Here is a 20,927-nt window from a genome sequence, read left to right on the forward strand (position 1 = left end):
TTACTGTCTGGGTTTCATAGGTATACAACAATAAGGTCAACATAAAATCTCTGTAGATCTCCTTTCGGTAGGCACTCAGTCTAATGCCTCTTCCCCACCACATTTTCCTTCAGAACCTTCCAAATACCAAGCTAGCTCTGGCAATGCATGTGTCAACTTTATCATCTATGTGTACATCCCTAGAAAGTATATTGGCAAGGTAAGTGAACTTATCTACAGCAGTCACTATTTTTCTATTTGCTATAACTTATGGTTCAACATATAGATGGTGTGGTGCTGGCTGGTGGAGAACCTCTCTTGTGCCCACATTAGCACTATCAGCAGAGAATCAATCCACATGTTGTTCTATCTCAGCCTTAGAGGCTTCATTGAGTTCACAGTCATCTGCAAACAAAACGTCAAGCACCAACTCTCCCTCCTCTTTTGTCTTGGCTTATAGCCTTTTTGGGTTAAATAATTTACCATCAGTGTAGTAACTGACCTAAATGCTGTTTTTATTCTTCTTGAAGATGTGGGGTCAAAAATTGTCTAGTCTCCATATTTCTTTCCCTGAGCCTGGTCAGTATGGGGTCATGAGTGAGTTGTGGCCATGAAACTGCAAATGGGTGCTGAATTCCTCTCAAGATGATTTTATTCCCTCAATGTTGCCCCAAGAATTAAAGTCTCTTCTTCAAAAGCTCCCGTACAACTCCATCCTGAAGAACTTGATCTGACAAAGTTATCAAATGGTTTAGTGGTTGCCTCTGTGGAAATCTATGCTCCAGCTTCAAGAATTGGTTTGTTCATTAAAGCTGGTAGTAGATATGAAGATTCTACCAAGTTTTGAGCCTCCCATTTACTCTGTCTTGCATCCAATTTAACTACCAAAGGAGCTTCTTCTTTTAAGTTCACCTGAGGGACTGAAGCTGTTGGTGGTAAATTAAGTTTAACTACTACAAGGGAAAACATGGCTTGTACTGCAGAATACCTCCAGGATGATGTTGATATTCTAATGGAGTTCCTGCTCAATGTCACCACAGCACCAGAATTTGATGCTGGGAAGTAGCAAATCTTCAGTCACAACTAAAGATTGATAAAGCAGTTGCTTTTCAAAATCCCCAGAAGGGTGTGATTAAAAATCTGCATGCTGCTGCTTATCAGAATGCTCTTTCTAATTGTTTGTATCATCCTAATTATAAGATTGGGAAAGCTACTCCAGAAGAGCTTCACTACTTCAGTACTACAGAACAATTTTAGAAGGGCAAGAATGGTTCTGCTTGGACTTGGTATAAACCACACTGTCCCTGAAGCAAGTTGCTGAGCAATTTCTAAATATGAGGGGTAGACTTGGCATGTCTGATGCAAAGGCCCAATACAATGGAAGTAAAATTTGAGAGCAGAATGGTGATAGGCTTGTCCATGCTGTCTTTGTAGAGGAGGGAGCTACCTTAGGAAGTGCAGAGGAAAATGCATTTAGCATTCTTCAGTATGTCCTTGGTGCAGGGCCTCATGTTAAAAGGGGCAGCAGTGTCAGCATCCAGCTGCATCAAGGTGTAGCCAAGGTAACAGACCAGCCATTTGACTTTGCAGCCTTTAATACAAATTACTCTGATTGTGGACTCTTTGGAATTTATACTGTATCTCAGGCTGAAGGTGCTGAGGATAGCAGTGCTGCTTACAACCAGGTAAAAGCAGTTGCTTCTGGCAGCCTTCCTGAAGAAGATGTCACAGCAGCTAAAAACAAACTAAAAGCTGGGTGCCTGATGTTAATTGAATCATCTGAGGGCTATCTGGATGAAATTGGGTACAGGCTCTGGCATCTGGTTCATATGTCACAGTATCATCTATTCTTCAAACAATTGACTCTGTGTGGCTACTGCTGATGTTGTAACAGCAGCAAAGTTTGTTTCTGGCAAGAAGTAAATGGCAGAATGTGGAAATCTGACCAATACACCATTCCTTGATGAATTAGAAAAAAGAAGCACCTATTACAGAAGAAAACAAAACAAGCAAACAAATAAACAAAAAACCTTTCAACACGAACTGACAGAATAGCCTTTGGTAAAAGATGAGAATTCATTAACACTAATCATCTTTTTATTTATGAATGGACAAGTGGCAAAACAGAAATGTGGACAAATTCCACCTGGCCTAATAAAAGTCAATAAAACACTTTATTTAAAATGAAAAAAACTATCCAAACTATAAGAAAAGCCACTGAGGCAGAGCTTCAAGCCAATTGCTCTTCATCGAAAGGTCCATGGTCCTTTCTAATGAAGTGGACCTCATATCTTCATCATGATCTGAGATGTTCCTGGTCCCCGGGAACTTGTTTTTATAGGGTTTGATACACAAATATGCAAAAGAGGCATGGTAAAATATAGAATGTTGCTGGTTGATATACCTAGCTCTTGAGGGCCAAAAATTATATATCAGCAGGTGAGTCATGAGTTGGCCAAAGCATGGGACATCTCTGCTGACTAAGTGTCATAAGATGGTCATGTGCTCATATAGAACAATACAGTCCAGTGGTACAAAAATAAGTTGGTGTCTTTCCAAAGAATCAAGGCATCCTAACCACACTGGATTTGGACATGGGATTTAAGCAAAATAAAATGGAGATACCTTTGTCAGCATTCTTATGGTTGTGCAAGTGAGCTTCATAAACTAGTAAACAAGTTGGATTAAAGTCTGAGGACTACTATAAAGGCCTACTATAAGAACCTATCTTATCTAATTATCCCTATGTGATTTTATGTAAAATATAAAACTGATTAATGCCAATTAGAACAGAGTAGGAGCCCAAATGATTCATTTCTGACAAAAATGTCTAACAGTATTGCTGAAAACATCATGCTAAAGACATGGGAGCAAGAACACAGCCTAGTTTCACTCCATTGGTGACTGGAAAAGTGTAAGAGTACCATCCATTATCCAGAACCCATGTAAGCATGCCATCATGAAACTAATGTATAATACTGATGAACTTCTCTAGGCAACCAAATTTTGCCATAGTTTTCTACAAGCCCTCACAACTTATAATATCAAAGGCCTTGGTCAGATCAATGAACATTGTATACAGACTTCTGTTCTCTCCTAGCATTCCTTCTGAAGTTGTTGGGCAATAAACACCATACTGGAATATTCTCATGATATCATATAATTCCAAGGTGGTGGTGGTGATTATGATATTTAAATTTCTGTTTGACCATCGGGAGAATAGCAACCAGGATTTCTCCTCAATTATTCTTGATTTAGGGTCAAGGGACAAATAATTCACCATACTAATTTACTGGTGTTGCCCCATCAATATTCCACAAGTGTAAACCATATTAAGTAATGTTTATTTATTGAGACACTGAGGCTATAAACTGGCCAGAAAAAAAGGACATACCCCAAGGGCTTTTTGTTGTTGACAAATATACATCATAAAGGCAGAGGTACAGACCAGATATTTGGAGAGTGGTGTACTTGTATTCTGTATTTAGCCTCTAGTTCTAAGCCAACTTCATTCACAAGACAATTAAAAATGATTTGGGGAATGAAATTGGCTTTGCTGTTCCAATCTTTGCAGAGTCCCTATTGGGTTGGTGTTTGGATTCTTTTTTTTTTTTGTAGAATGGTTGAACTTGTTTTTCCCATTTCTAGATGGGATTCCAACTGACATTGAAAGGAATATACTAATTCTAAAGCACATTGCCATCTGAGAATATGGACTTTGAATGACAAAAAGAAAATTACTATTTTTTTTAATTGGCAATCTTAGCCTTGGGTATTGGCTAGTTTTTATTGACTTCCTAGCTAAGAGGGATAGCTCAAAGATGCATTCAAGCATGTGTCATTTGAAATATTGGGGGGACACCTGTCTCTGTTCTAAGTTATTGGGGAACTTTGCTGGGATTTACAAGATAATGCTACTTATAAATTAGAGGCTATTGCACCAGTTTCTGGCATTAAGCATTTATTATCAAATCATATTAAATGTTACTAAAGAGTTGACCACATTTAAGGCAAGCCAAAAATCCCCAGCACCAAAGAGAGTGAGTACACAGCTTTCCAAAGTTCAGAGATCCTGCATTACCTAGATAGAGAGAGAAGAGAGGGGATGCCTACCTGCCTCCTCCAGGTTTCCCAGGCCCAGAGAGAGAAGGAAGCATCTTGCAAACCAGAGGAAAGGTGGCCCTTACACCCTGTTCCAAGCTAATTCGCTAGCATCATTCAAAACTATTGGTTTACTGGACTGGAGGGTGGTTCATATTAAAATGAGTTGTACTTGCTGAGGTCAGAATCCAGAGGACAGACCCTCAGAGGGCAAAAGGCTTTCAGGTAGGAGTGGTTTTAATCTCTATTGTCTCTATGGAGTAAATCTTATTGCCATTTCTATGGATTCTGAGCTGGTTCTGAAAAACCAGCCAGTGTTGCTGAGTGTGTGGGGTGGTTCTCTGGGTCCCCCCCCAAACCTATTATTAATAATTATTTTCTCACAAGGAGTTGTAGCTCTTTGTTAGAGAGGGCAATCACATCCCAGCAGATAGTAGTACAGCTAGCTCTAAAACATTTATTAAGCATTAATTAGGTTCTAGATATTATAATAGGGATACAAAGACAAAAGTGACACAGTCACTTCCATAAAAGAATTTAGAATCATTTTGGGGACATAACATATGTAAATAGATAAGGAAATTTGGAGAGGAAAAATAATTAGCAACTGGGGGACCACAAAAGCTACATTGGAGATGATATTTGGACTGTATTTTGAAAGAAACCAGGAACTCCAAGAAACAGAAGGCCAGTTTGGCTAAACTATAGAGCATGTGATGTGAAGGATGAATAATAGGTCTGAAAAGATAGGTTGGAGCCAGGTTGTGAATAATAAACAGAGGAATTTGATCTTAGGACCACATAGAAAAGGCAGGAATTGACAAGATTTTGAACTAGGGTGAAAAACATGGGAACCATTGCAGACTACAGTAAGTAGGATCAGGAATACTATATACTTGACTTAAACCAATGTAAATTAAACTGAGGTGGTGGGTCCCTGATAAAATCAAATTATTTTCATGACTGATAAAAATCAGTGAAAAGGGAGCTGACATTAGAATCATTAAGACTGGCTTCTATCACATTTTTAAAAAATAATAATACCTATTTTTATTTAAATTCCATCTTTCCTTCCCTCCCTCCCTTCCCCAATCCCTGCAGCAGTAAACCATCAGATATAGGTTATACATGTGCAATTATGTAAAACATTCCCATATTAGTCATTTTGTATAAGAAAACAAAAGAAAAAACTGAAAGTAAAAAATAGCATGCTTCAGTCTATGTTCATTCAATATCAGTTCTTTTCTTTGGAGGTGGATGGGATGCATTATCATTAGTCCTTTAGGATTGTCTTAGATAAATATATTGCTGAGAATAGTTAAGTTATTCATAGTTCTTCATTGAACAATATTGTTGTCACTGTGCACAGCATTCTCCTGAGTCTGCTCACTTCACTATACATCAGTTCATATAAGTCTTTCCAGGCTTTCTGAAATTGATCTGCTTGTCATTTCTTGTAGCACAATGATATTCCATCACAATCATATACCACAAATTATTTAACCATGCCCCAATTGATGGACATTCCTTTGATTTCCAATTCTTAGCCACCAAAAAGAGCTGCTATAAATATATTTGCACAAATACTTTGCCTTTCTTTGAAAGTTTCTCTGGACCACTGAATTATCCTTCAGAGAAATGTTTTAAGGAACTGCTCTTATATACATAAACTAGGTGATAATTAGCTGGCCCTGGAGAGATAAACCAATGCCTTCACTTCATTAGAATAAAAGTTCTTAAGTTTGCATAAAAGACATGATTAAAAAAAAACCTAGTAATTATGTGATCATTTAAAAAGAAAATCCTTTTTTTCCTGAGCCATTGGCATAGACACAACAAAGTATTCTGTATGATACTTTTAAATATGAATCATCTAGGCAGAATAATTTTTCTAAGAAATTATATATAGTAAGAAATCTATGCAGAAATGCAATGCACACCAACAGCCTGAGGGGGGAAAAATTAGTCTGTGTATACTTTAGGTTCCAGCACATTCGGTCCCTGAAGGCACTTGCATGTTCTCTGCTATATCATTTAATTAAAAAAATTCATATGCATCCTAATGTTCCCCTTAATGTAACTAACATGTCATTCTTCATCTACAATGATATCAGTATTGACTTACCATCACTTAAGATATTTTTTTTTTGGTGCAGCAGTTGGGGTTAAGTGACTTCTTGCCCAGGGTCACACAGCTAGTAAGTGTCAAGTTTCTGAGGTAGGATTTGAACTCAGGTCCTCCTGAATCCAGGGCTGGTGCTCTATCCACTGCACCACCTAGCTGCCCCAAGACATTTGTTTTGGAGTTGTTTTTCCTATAGTACAGTTGGGCTGATTTTCTCTTGTTCTCTTGGGGCAAACATCATGTAGCTGTTGATTGACTGGAGTTAATTAAACAGGCACCTATTTAGCACCAATTATGCACAAGACACTGGACCAGGAAAAAATGAGAATACCCTTGCTTTCAAGGAGCTTATTACATTCTCCTGGTATGTACTGTAACAATGAACAGAAAAAAACCTAACTGACCCAAAAACAATCATGTTCACAAGATTGGTTTCAGCAGCTTCATGCTCTCAGTATAAGCTGTATGCCTAATATGTTTCTCAATAAGAATAATATGTTATCATTATTTAAAAGCACTTAGAGTTTCTCCCACGGAAGGGTAGTAACCAGGTAGATAAATAGTATCACTGTGGGTTTCATGGTTACAGGTAAGGAGTTTTGATATGGGTGTCAGCCTACGGATTTATCTTAATGGATTTCTCATTAAAGGTTTTCTGTTTTATGTTCCTTGAAAAAAAAAGTTTCATATAGGATTTTGGTGGTTTTTGGTTTTCTATCACATTTTGATTGTGTGACCCTGGGAATGTCAGTCAGTACCCTTGGGGACTCTATAAGACTATACGTTGCAAAACAATTACCAATCTGGATTGGCAGGAATAACTTCCTTCAGGGAGCTCTTTACGGGTTTAGATACTTCCCACACCCCTTAAAATAAAAGAATTCAATCATTCTGTCCATCAGACTACAATTTCTTCACTGGGGTACTAAATGAAGTCACATAAAAAATTTCAAGATTGACAACTTTCCAAGTAAGAGAAAAATACTTAAGTACCTCATGTGTGTATAAAATCTCTTATTCTTTTAAAACATGGGAAAAAACCCAGATGCTAAAAACTACATAAAAAGTTGGCCATCATGAGATTTAGATATTATGAAGGTATATAATATACTTGTCCATACATAGCATGGTAAAGTGGAAAACATGCTGGATTTGAAGCAAAAGGTCATGGACTCAGGTCCCAGTTTTGTCACTTAGTGTCATAATTTCTTGGTGCTTCAGTTACCTACCTAAACTACAAAATGAAAGGCTTGAACTAGATGAACTCAAAGGTATTTTGCAGGTATAAATATATCATATGTATACACATATACACACATGCAAAACCACCCCTAAAACTTTAAGTATATGGAAAATAATAAGAAATCACCCATACAATATACATTTGACCTATTCAAGTGTTTTAAAAGTTGTCTCTAGTCAGGTGTCTTTTTCGAGAAAATAATTTTCATTTCTTTGGCTTTTCTCTGATTTTTTTTTCCTAAGATGTTTCCCCCCTCAAATCAATTTTCTCATTCTCCTCAGAACTTTATGCAAGTGTCCTGCAATTTTTTTTTATCTTTAGAGTTTCAAATAACACAATTTTCTTTGAAGAATCTAACTAATGTTGGATATAGAATTTATTTTCTCTCCTTCTAAACTTAAGTTGGACTTTTTTTATTTCTCTCCTTGGTGTTGCACCTACTCCTTGATGCTGTGAAAGCTATACGACTGGTCCAGAATTAGACTATTTTAATGCACAGCCAGTGACCTAGTCCTACATCCACTTTCTCTCTTTCTCTAGGGAGTGGCAGTGGACCAATAGCAATGACTTTTCTTTTTTTTTTTTTTAATCACTGGAACACAACCTTAAAGCAGTGGATACAGCAAGGGATATGCTGAAAAATGTTTAACAACTGGATATCCCCAGGAGGGAAAATGTGTACACAATACACTTTCAAGTTTAATTTTCAATAATAACATTTTATTTATCACTTTCTTAAGTATAAACAACCAAGTAAACAATAAATTAAGCCCTGATTTTTAGCATTTGCCAATTTCCAAGATATAAATGCTCATACATGGTAGCACTCAAAAAATTCTCTCTCTCTCTCTCTCTCTCTCTCTCTCTCTCTCTCTCTCTCATGCTTTCTTTCTTTCTGTCTGTCTGTCAGTTTCTTTTAGTTCCTTTCCTTCTCTCCATATTCTTCTCTATCTGAGAGCAGAACGAACAGGTTTGAGATTTCAGGATCAGAGCCACCTCAGTCACCTATACTTGAAGCAGGTGCTGGAGCCTGGTCAGCAGGCTCAGCAGAGGTTCAGAAGGGACACTGAGACATTAGAAGGTGAGAACAATAACATGGAAGTGAGAACAGTCATAATATATGACTGGGCACACCCTGGTTATGCTGAAATCAGCCTGTGAGACAGAACAAAAATGAAGGTTCTCTTTCCACTTTGCCTTCTACCTACCCAAGAGGGCGTGTTTTATTCATTCCAAAAGTTATATATATTTCTTTAAAGTTTATTTGTATTCCTGTTCACCTACCCTTTAAACTTGGTATTAAGAAACAAAGAAAGATAGAGAGACAAAGTCTGTGACAGAAACCAAGAGAAAATTTATTACTACTTGGACTTTACCTAGAAAAAAATGGGAGCTTACTGCTGAAAAAATGATATATTGATTCAATATCAATAAACACATATGCATATATACACATACATATGTGGATGGATGGATAGATGATAGATAGATAGATGATAGATAAATGTCTTCCCAGATCAGAGAGAGAAAATCTTTGATCTAGATTCCTTTCTAGAAAAAGGACTTTAATAGCTTTGGTTGAGGGAAGGCTGATGAATATTGATTTCCCCTTTATTCCTTGCTTTTCTTCAGAAAACTAAGCCAAATCAAAAGGATTGGGTCAAGGGAATTGACCAGAGATAAAGGGTGAGCAGTTGGGATAGAGAAGTACTACACACATGAAAGTAGGGGGTACCAGGAAAGCAAGCACACATTGGTACTTGCAAATTGCTGATGATCGATATTTACAGAAAAACAACTATGAAAATAATAGCAATTTATGTATTAACACCGATTGCAGAAGATAAGTAGGCAGAGAAATTGTGCAAAGAACTTGATCAGACTCCTCAAATTGAATAACTTTATCTTTCAATATTTGGTGACCAGTTCAAAAAGCAAAAATATTGAAAAATAAAATTCAAGAGAAAGGCTTAATCTGTCAAGAAAATAGCATTTCTAAAGCAATTATAATGTGTTAGGAGACACAAAGTAAAAAAAAAAGATAGTCTTTGTTTTTTCTTTTGTTTTTTCTCTTGTGGTGAGACAATTGGGGTTAAGAGACTTGCCCAGGGTCACACAGCTAGTACGTGTCAAGTGTCTGAGGCCGAATTTGAACTCAGGTCCTCCTGACTCCAGGGCCTGTGCTCTATCCACTGTGCCACCTAGCTGTCCCAAAGATAGTCTTTGAACCCAGAGAGATCACATTCTAATTGGGGAGACAACATGCAAACAATTATGTAAATACAAGATATATAATGTATAAATGGAATTTAAAATGACAGGGAAGGCATGAGCAGTAGGGAGCAACAGAATAACCTCTCGCAGAAGGTAGAATTTGTGTAAGTCCTCAAGGAGGCCAGAGAATACAGGGTGTAGAGAATTCCAGGAATGGGCACAGCCTAGGAAAGGTATAGAGCTAGGAAACTGAGTGGGCTGACTACAAAGGAGAGATGGGAAATGAAAGCGATTGTGAGCCTTGTAGACATAGAAGTTGTTAGTGCTCTCAACATCCTTTAGAGTCCAACACAAATGTAGTCCCCTCCATAAACCTTCACTAAACCTTCTTCTTGGTAATAACCTCTCATCCTCAGAGCACATTGCTTTGTAACTTTCTCATGAAACTAGTACATAATATTATGTGCTAGAGCTTGGTGTTATTCCTCAGTTGGGCTGTAACTTCATGAGAAGAAATAGTGACTTACCTGGAATACCATGGGGTATAGCGTAGTGCTGAGGATACAGTAGGCACTTAATCATTTAGTGATGATAGAAAGTTGTTTTGTTGTTTTGTTTGTTTTGTTTTGTTTTGTTTTGTTTTGTTTTGTTTAAAAGCAACATCATAGGGACAGCTAGATGGCACAGTGGTAAAGCACTGGCCCTGGATTCAGGAGTACCTGAGTTCAAATCTGGCCTCAGACACTTGATATTTACTAGCTGTGTGACCCTGGGCAAGTCACTTAACCCTCATTGCCCTGCAAAATAAATAAATAAATAAACAAAACAAACAAACAAATAAATAGATAGATAGATAAATAAAAGCAATATCATCGATTCTTAATACAAGGGCTACAGTGGTACCCTGTTCTACTCTAATAATTTTGGTTAAAACTATTAATTATTAATTTTATATTTTTTCAAGTCTCTTAACTTCTAGAGTTACATTTATAGAGGAAAACCTGGGCAATGTATTGATTTCAGTTTCTCCACTGACTAACAGAATTTACATTTTGTGCATCAGCTACTGAATCTGTCTACTAAATGTCAAGTGATGGAACTTATATCATTTTTTTAAAAAAAGTTTTTCCTCTAACCTCAGAACATTTTAAAATGTTTTATTCTCTAAGTGAAATTGAAGTTTTATATTTGTATATTTATTTCTAGGTCTACCAAATAGATTTATATTCTAATTTTAAGGTTATAGTCTTATATTTTTTATCCTAAATTTCAGTAGTTACCATTAAGTCAAAATATTGAGTTATCTCTTTGTAAAATTAAATGTACCTGTTGACCACAACTGTCTTTGAGGTAATGAAATGTGATTTTAATTTTCATAACCCTAGTCTCTTTCTGACAATTTGAAAGGATCTACATACGTTAAAAGTTCTTTATGATTTTAATTCACATTTTCTTTTTTTTAAAAGCCAAGTGCCTTTGGGAATTATAAAAAATGAAATATTCAAATAATCGCCATTATCTTCTTTAAAAATCATGATAAACTTGTCATAATGATTTACTTCTCCAGCCCCTAAGTTCATGAACCACCAAATGACTGCTCTGAAAAGGCCAAGCAACTAAATTCACTGTCTTCTTTCATTTGACTCAGGAAAATGGCCAAGTTGTGCCAAGGGCTTCTATATTGGCTGGACTACCTGTTTTGTTTTGTTTTTTTAAATAAATGTCTCTTGGTAGACACATGTAAGGTACTGTATTTAAGTGGGTTGTATTTAAGTGTCCCTATTTAATAGAATCCATGTATTATATTTCTATTCTGTGCTATTAGGTGATTCATTTAATTTCTGGGCATTTGGGGAATGATATGAGAACTATGCTTACTCTTCCTCAACTTCAGATAAATATCACACAATTTGTCATATAAAATTAAGCTATTTGTAATGAATAGATGGTTTCTGAGTGAATCTATGACCTAAGGCTAATAGAAAACCAACCACCTTCTTTTCATTGGTGTTTCCTAAGGAAAATTGCCCCTTTTGAATAAGATGTGGACTGAACCTTTTAGGAATGTCTCATTAGTAAAGGCTCTATTGAAAAAAAAGTGCAGCCTTAAGGCAATTTGCCCTTATTATTTTCAGTTGTTTCCCCTTAAGGGTCAAGAATCTTTGAGTGTAATGGAGATGAATACTCAGAGGGGATGAAAGATATCCTTCTAGACCTTCAAAGCCTTGAAATGTTATCCTTTTGTCATCTTTCCAAGAAAAAAAAACATATTTGAAGGTCTGTGTCATCAGCTATCTTCCAACTGAATCGTTAATACTATCCAGATAAGGTACTGTGGAATCTGGCCATTTATTGATCCCTTCTCAGATTAAGGGCTGCCCATAAAAGACCACTGTTCACCTATTGTAGTAATGAGGAAATCCCATTGTGACACAAACCTGTCATACTGGTTGTTTTGCCAGTTACTTTCTGAGAGGCAGCTCTAAGAGGCAGTAGTATTCAAAAGGCCATGAGGTCAATGACTTCACAACCACACAGCTGACTTTTATGAGAAAATGAAAAAGGCTCAGCAGGAAAAATCAAAAAAAAATTTGAGAGGATGAGGGTCAAATATTTAAAACATAAGAACAAGCATTATGGACTCTTGTTAGGAACATGGTGACAAAAATAACAAAAAGGATACCTCTGACTCAAAAGAGTGGAGGATGGGGATTAAACAAGAAATGTTTTGCATCAGGAAACAGTGTAAAGTAGTAGAACATGATAGGATTAGATATGAAAATGCCATTATTTTTGTGAAGATTAAATGCCATGGCCATTGGCTATGATCTCAGAATTTGGTGTTGTTTTTATACGTGATTAGAATTTCCATGGATATATAAAAATAAATTATTGACTTAAATATTGAAACCCTCTAATTCTGCTTAACAAGAAGAAGAAATGGAAAATGTGAATAATCACAGCTAGAAATATGAGGAAAGGCTCTATCTAAAGTTTTAAATTAAATTATTCCAGTAAGACAAATCATATATTTAACACAAGTTTTATAGTTTTATAACCTGAAAAAATAATCTAATTTAAAATCACATTTATTTGAGTAAATGTCCCTAGTATTTCAATAGTCATTATAATTAACATTTAAATAGTTGCTATCAGAACCATAAAAAAGGCTGGGATGACCAGAGCTTTGCCTCAGGATGCTAACATTTAGAGGGCACAGACAGCACTTATATTCCTTCAACTGGGAGAAACAACTGAGCTAATCAAGAACAATTAGCCTATGGCCCTGGATTCAGGAGGACCTGAGTTCAAATCCGGCCTCAAACATTTGACACTTACTAACTGTGTGACCCTAGGCAAGTCACTTGACCCCAATTGCCTTACCAAAAAAATTTAAAAAAGAATAATTAGCCAAACAAGGAAGTTATTAAAGCTATTAAATGAACGTCTCCACTGTTGCATGAATGCTAGTGGAGCTTCTTGTAGCCTTACCAGGAACAACATCAGGGCATCCTAGGAACTCTGCTAATGTATACAATTGTTTCAGTGTCTTCTCCAAAAACCCAGGATAATTTTTCCAGGCCTGAGGTCTTTCCTAGACCTATACAAATACATTTACACAAGTGCATGTGTGTGTGTGTGTGTGTGTGTGTGTGTGTGTGTGTGTGTGTGTGTGTGTGTATGTCTAGGTGGCACAGTGGATAAAGCAGTGGACCTAGAGTCATGAGGACCTGGGTTCAAATGTCACCTCAGATACTTACTAGCTGTGTGACCCTGGGCACTTAACCTTAATTTCCTTAAGCACGCTGGACCATCTCTAGTGAGCCTGAAATATATCTTACCACTGGACCCAGATGTCTCTGGAGGAGAGAGTGAGGTTGGTGACCTTGCACAACCCTCCCTCACTTAAATCCAATTCAGTGTAAGTCATGATATCACCCAGATGTCATGGTCCTCTTTGAAAATGAAGGACAAAAAACAACATATATATGTATGTATATGTGTGTGTATATATATATATGTATATATATATACATATAATATATACACATGTAAAGTTGATTAGATAGAGAAATAGGTAGATAGATAGATAGATAGATGATCAGCAGAGGGCTTTTAAATTTTCCATTTGCCTTGGATTTGACATGAAGTCATGCAAAACATATTTTCATGTTAGCTATATTGCAAAAAAAAGTATAAAAATATAGAAAATTAAAAAACAATTGTTCAATCTGCACTCAGAGTTCATCAGTTCTTTCTCTGGATGTGGATAGCATTTTTTGTCATGCATCTTTTGGAACTGTCTTGGATCATTCTCTTGATAATTATATAGCTAAGTCTTTTGGAGTTGATCATCATTACAATATTGTTGTTCTTGTACATAATATTCTCCTGGATCTGTTCACTTTACTTTGAATCAGTTCATATAAGTCTTACCAGGTTTTTCTCAAACCATCCTGATCCTTATATAGTAGAATAATATTCCAACAAAATCAGATATCACAACTTGTTCAGCCATTCTCCAGTTGTCAAGCACCTCCTCAATTTCCAATTCTTTGCCACCACAAAAAGAACTACTATAAATTAGTCCTCTACAAATAAGTCCTGTTTACATTTCTTTGCTCTTTTGGGGATTTAGACCTGGAAGTGTTGTTGCTGGATCAAAGAGTATGCATAGTCTTGTAGCCCTTTAGACATCTTTCCAAATTGCCGTCTGGAATGTTCACAATGACACCAGCAGTGCATCAGTACACCTATTTTTCCACATCCCCTCTAATTTTTTATCACTTTCCTTTTTTCCCTCATGTTAACCAACAAGATGACTCATTTGAGTCAGAGATTTTAGTTTTCATTGCATTAATTTCTGTGCTCTAAAGCTAAATGGTTCTTATAAGAATTGAATATGTAACTTTGACATTATTGATAGCATGCTCTAAAAGTAAAATTAGCAAGGCTATAAGTCTGTCTGGGGCAGCTAAGTGGTGCGGTGTATAGAGTACTGGGCCAGAAGTCAAGAAGACTCATCTTACTGAGTTCAAATCCAGCCTCAGACACTTTCTAGCTGTGTGACCCTGGGCAAGTCACTTCACCCTGTTTGTCTCAGTCTCTTCATCTATAAAATGAGCTGGAGAAGGAAATAGCAAACCACTTCAGTATGTCTGCCAAGAAAACCTCAAATGGGGTCACAAACAATCATACACCACTGAAAATGACTGAATAACAGCAACATAACTCTGTCATATATAGAACCCTTATATTACTTTAAAGAAGAATTGGCTAGGTGTATCCTTTTTGTTTAGTCATTTTCAGTCTAGTCCAACTCTTCATTACCTCATTTTGGTGTTTTCTTTTAAAAGATATTACTGAAATGATTTGTCATTTCCTTTTTCAGCTCATTTTACAGATGAAAAAACTGAGGCAAATAAGGTTAAGTGACTTGACCAGGGTCACACAGCTAGGAAGTATCTAAGGCCACCTGGCTGCCTGACATGTTCTTGAACATCAACAACAAATAGGACCATGGAGTTGGAGTTAGGAAGATTGAGTTTCAAATCCTGCCTGAGATACTAGCTATTTGACCTTAGGAAAATCACTTGAACTCCTTGCGGTTCAGTTTCCTCATCTGTAAAATTAGAGGGCTGGACATAATAGTCCCCAGTGCTAAAACTACGGTACTATGATTTATGAAATTGCATTTCTAATTTAAATTAACAACACTGATATTGATTTTATTTGTATGTAATCAAATACGTTTGCATACTAAGATTAAGAGAAAGTAGCCTTTATGGCAAGAATTGAAAAAATATAAAGCCCAAGCTTAAATTAAGGCCTTTTCTCCCCTATTTTACTGTTCAATAGCTATTTGACTAAATCTCTTATTTCATCCCAACCATTTAAAATATTAACCTGTGTCCTGTTACTCCAAAATCCTGTTGTCATATCCACTCTAAGACATTGATGTTTGATAAGAGTCCATGGTCTTTGGCAACTTTAGAATTTCAAGGTTTCACCATCCTTTTGACTCTTAGAAACACTACCTTTCTATCTTTCCCAAGTCTCTAACTAAAAAGAGTGCTTATTTTTATTCTATTGCCAAAATCCAGGAAGTGAGTAAACTAACACCTCATTCTGCAATCTCTAGGCAATAAGTTAATTAAGTGCTTATTCTAACGCCTCAGCCTAGACCTCTTCAATGTGTCCTGAGAGTGCAAGGGGTCTGAAGTCCACAGAGAAAAATGACCTTTCTCCAAATAGCCTCTCTCCTAAATTATATTTTGTTTTCTTTTTCTCTTGTATGGATTCAACACCACTAAAAAATCAAAAGAGAGGAGAGAGTGTTGGACTCCACTGAGAAGATCCTATATGTATCTGTTGCATATGGTTATATTGCTTTTGATAGGTGTTTGTTCTTCACTCCCTTCTTCCTGGACCACCCCTAAATTAACTTTGAGTAAGTCTTATTACTGCTAGCCCAGAATCTTATTTTTCTTCTAGACTAGTTCATATTACTGCCAGAATCTTAAGACTGGTAAGAAGTACACTTTCCACATCTGAATATTTTGAACATTGCTCACCATCACCTATTGAACTTAGAGGTTTAGCTATGGTGGTGGTGGTGGTGATTTGCCATTGTTTGGATTTTGAAATGAAGAAGATTTTCACCATAAGTATTATGGATGAAATGTGCCCAGAGTATTCAGGTAAAAAACAGATGGCCTGAGAGAGGTAAGACTTAAAAAATCAAAATGACTCATATAGGCTGTCAAAATGATTCTGCTGATTTAAGTTAGCTTCTGTAGTAAATCCACAGCCACTACCATTGTAGTATCCTGCCGTCAGTGTCTTATGGATCTTGTTACAAGACTAGGGATTCAAATCCATGAACGTTTTTTCATGAATAAGATATCTCAAATAATGACTAATTTCCATCCATGCTTATAAGCATATTAATGTGCAAAAACCCCATAAAATGGGGTTGTATCTCTTTTTTTTAATGGAGAGGAGTCCTCTATTCCAAAATATTATTAAACATATTCCAACCTTTCCATCTTTTAAAGTCTTTTGACCAAGTCACTATTAGGGGAGTATACATTCTTTACTAGGAACATATATTCAGATGCATCTTTTACTTATTAACGTGACTGTGTTGAAATCTCATTCTTCTATTTTGTAAATACAAAAGGTAGTATGCTTGATATCATGGGGAATACTCAATGAATAAAGAATGACTTTTCTCTTGGCTATAATGTGAAGTTAGATAGGCAGACACTGAGTTAGTCTATCAAATATTGTACAGACACTGAAAATGGACAGTGATCTGGGCTCAGAATTAAAAATGAGAAAGAGGGCAGGTTAGTTTACATCTGGGAAATTTTTTAGCAACTTCTAATGATTCCAACCTTTCCCCTAACATAAAAGTCCACATTTTTAGCACTATTATTCTTCCAATGATGCTATATAACTTCATTTCAGAGTATATCAGTATCTTCAAGAAATCACAACTATGGATGACCCACACATCACTGGAGAGATACAGAAAAAGGCATAAATTGGTTGTAACACAGTAGCAATGGTGATCTCGATGCAAGAAGTGGTATAAGGACTATCACTAAGGAAATGTATGAACAGAAGAAGAGACTGGCTGTTCCTATCCAACCAGCTTTTATTAAGTGGCTACCATGTAGGAGCCACCATGAGTGGTGCTAGTGATACAAAGGTAGCATGAAGAATAGTATCTGCCCTCAAGGAATTAATATTGTACTGTGGGGATAGAACATGTAAACAGGTAAAGACATATGTGGATATTTAAGAAACAGATCTAAGGAGAAAAAAAAAAACTTTGTTATATGAGCTGGCCCATGAACTGAAATTTTAAGGTAGCAAGAAATTCTAAGGGGTAGAGGCAGAGTGAAAGCATTCTAGGCATGGAGGTGGGTTATGGAATCAGTAGACTGATTTGACTGAAATATAGACAACAGGAATAAGACTGAGAAGGTAAATGGAGTCATATTGTGAAAGGTTTAAAATGCCAAGCAGAAGGGTTTGTGTTAGGGAATCATAGAAAATTCTTTGGAAAGGAAAATGATATGGTCAGATTTATGCTTTAGGGAGATTTTGTCATTAAGACATTTTGGCAACTTTTTTAAAAAGCTATTTCAGTTGATCAGTGAGGGGAAAAGCCTGATTACAAGGGACTGAAAAGTGAGAGAGAGGAGAGAAAGCAGAGGCAATAAATGCAGAAAGGTTTTTCTAAGAGTCTGACTGTGAAGAGAAGATTACATCTAGCTTTAGGCAACAGAAAGGTCAAGTGAAGGTTTTTTTGATGATGGAAGAGACTTAGGCAAGTTTACTGGCAGCAGGGAAGGAGCTTGTGGATAGAAATTGAATGGGAAATGAGTGATAAAAACAGCAGGCTTTCAGAGGAGACAGGAAAGGGTAAGATGAAGGACACAAATAGAGGTGAAAAGAAGCCCTACCTCCTCATCAGACTGAAAAGCAAAAAGGAACAAATGGGAAATGATGTTGAGGTACCAAATGGGAGAAGAGGAAGTGCATAATGGATGTCCTGTATTTTCTCAGAAAAGTAATAAATTAGATTTTATAATGAAGGTAAGGAATAACAGATGGAAAGAGCCAAACTGGTACCCACAAAATGTTAAAATTTCCAGAGGAAAGCTTCTAGTTCATTGGATAGATGATGTATGGAAAAGCTATGGCTTCACATGGCATGGACAAGAATGAAGTAGAATAGGAAGGCAAGAATGGGTCAAAATCTGTACTACTTTAAGGAGTAATACCATTGATGAGACCATCTATATATTAAAGCACATTAATGGAAACTGAACATTTTTGCAGGGGCATATTTAATTCTTAATAGATATTTCACAAGTTCTAGAGCATTCTTCCATGTTTCCAAAGGGAAGGTTGGCTTAGACCTTTATAGTATTCTTCAGAATGTCTGAAGACTGAAATTGTTAGGATTTTTTTCCATATTGGAATTTGCCCAAGAATTCATTGATATCCAAGGATGTATTTGAAGGGAAGAGGACACGAATTTAGAATAATCAAGTTTGACAGGGCATGAGAAGAAGAGATGAAAGTGAAGAAAATGATGAAAGCATAGGTAGCTCACTTCTAGATAGACAAAGCCTAATTTGTGGCTGCACTGATAGATGGCTATAGAGGAGAAGAATCAGAAGTCATAGGAATTAAAAATGATGACAACAACAAAAGTTAGGATGTATATAGTATTTTAAGGTCTGAAACGTGCTTTTAAAATATTATATAATTTTTCCTCACAATATTTGTGGGAGGTAGGTAAATTATCGATATTTTACAGATGAGGAAACTGAAGCAAATAGCGGTTAAAATGTCTTGTCCAGGTGGATAGAGCACTGGCCCTGGATTCAGGAGGATCTGAGTTCAAATCTGACTTCAGATACTTGACACTTACTAGCTGTGTGACCCTGGGCAAATCACTTAACCCTCATTGCCCTGGGGGGAAAAAAAAAGACTTGTCCAGGATCAGAAAGCTAGTGAAAGTCTGAGGCCATATTTGAACTCAGGTCTTCTTCAGATCTGTGCCAATCTATTGTTTCCAGCAAACATCCAAATAAGCACAACTAAAAGGTGTAAGATAATATTAATATAAGTGAATGTGTGATCCCCAGTGATCCTTATATATGTTTCAGTGGCCACATTTTTAATTTGAATATGATGCCATTGATCCAGCAAATGCTTTATAACCCCATGTTATATTCCTTATGTTAACCAGAACTAAAGCAGAGCATTTGACTACAATGTTATGAATTCCCCCATTTTCTTTCAATCAAATGACCATCACCCAAAGACCTCAGGGGGAAAAAAAAACTAATCAAATCCACAAAGAAAAAGAAGGTTAGACAAATTTCATAAAACAATTTTTTTCTTATTCTCTAAATCCTTGGCCCAGAGAAAATGGGAAAATAAGTCACAAATGAGGGTTTTGTTAAAACCCAATCATTAAATCTGTAAAAATTGTACTCATTTAAATTGCTCAGAAATATAAATGAACTGTATTCAGGAATGGGAGTAAAACCTTTTCCCCTAAAGTGTCATTGGCCTTTAATGGTTCTTATTAAGTGCCAATGGCATCCCGATTGTGCTTGTTATACTCTGATTAATAACATTCTCACAATCTTAAAAAATAAAAGAACTATCAAGAAAAAGAGGTCTATATGAAAGACACTTTCGATTAACTACAAAAACTAGTGCCAAAACCAAAAGTGGAACTTAGGCCAAATTCTCTACTTGAAACATTTTCTGGCAGTAGAAGGTTGGCCAAAACTTTCAGCTTGGGTTCCTGAGTCATCGTCCTCCTCCCTCCCCCCTTATAAAAATGAATGGTACCACTTTTCAAGATCCTTAAATCTCAGAAAATTTCCTTTATTGAGTGGTACTATGTTGAGTTATTAGTGAGAAGCTGTTTCAAATTATAGACTTTTTATGTTTTTTGGTGCTGAAATTATACCATACTGAGTCAAATTCCCCCTAGTATGAACTTTTCCCTGGGATTCTGTTATATACTCTGGGGAATTACTCTAACCCTTTCAGAACATCAGAGTATTATTGAACAATTGTGTTAGTATCCTGATAGCCCCCAGAATTATACATTGAAAAAATGTGGTTCTTAATTCATGACAATAATTAAGAACTAATATTTGTATAATGCCACAAGTTTTGAAAAGTGTTTTAATGTTATCTCATTTGACCACTGTCCAAAGATCTCACAAAATCCTGATGGGGGCAGCTAGGTGGTGCAGTGGATAAAGCACCGGCCTTGGATTCAGGAGGACCTGAGTTCAAATCCAGGCTCTGACACTTGACACTTACTAGCTGTGTGACCCTGGGCAAGTCACTTTTGCCCTGCAAAAAAAAAAATAATAATCATTAAAAAAAATAAAACCTAATGCTCTGGATATCTATATTTAATGATTTATGTGCATGTGTAAACATATAAATACATACACATGTATATGTCTGCATGTATGAACATGAACACATATATATGTGTGTTTATGCATATACATATGTATATATGTATTCACAGACACATGTGTGTATGTATATATATATATATATATATATATATACGCACATACATGTGTATGTTTCTATATCTCTAATGTACCTAGGGACGACTAGATGGCACAATAGATAGAGTGCCAGGCCTAATGTCAGAAATACTCATCTTCCTGAGTTAAAATGTGACCTTCAGATATTGTC

General features: G+C 36.3%; 1 pseudogene; it reads left to right on the plus strand.

Annotated features, from left to right (window-relative positions):
* The first annotated feature begins 589 nt into the window (after positions 1-589).
* Positions 590-20,927, plus strand: part of LOC122747385 — a 181,817-nt pseudogene continuing 161,479 nt past the window's right edge.

The sequence above is a fragment of the Dromiciops gliroides genome, chromosome 3 (genome assembly GCF_019393635.1).
Source record: "Dromiciops gliroides isolate mDroGli1 chromosome 3, mDroGli1.pri, whole genome shotgun sequence".
In the NCBI taxonomy this organism is placed as follows: Eukaryota; Metazoa; Chordata; class Mammalia; order Microbiotheria; family Microbiotheriidae; genus Dromiciops; species Dromiciops gliroides.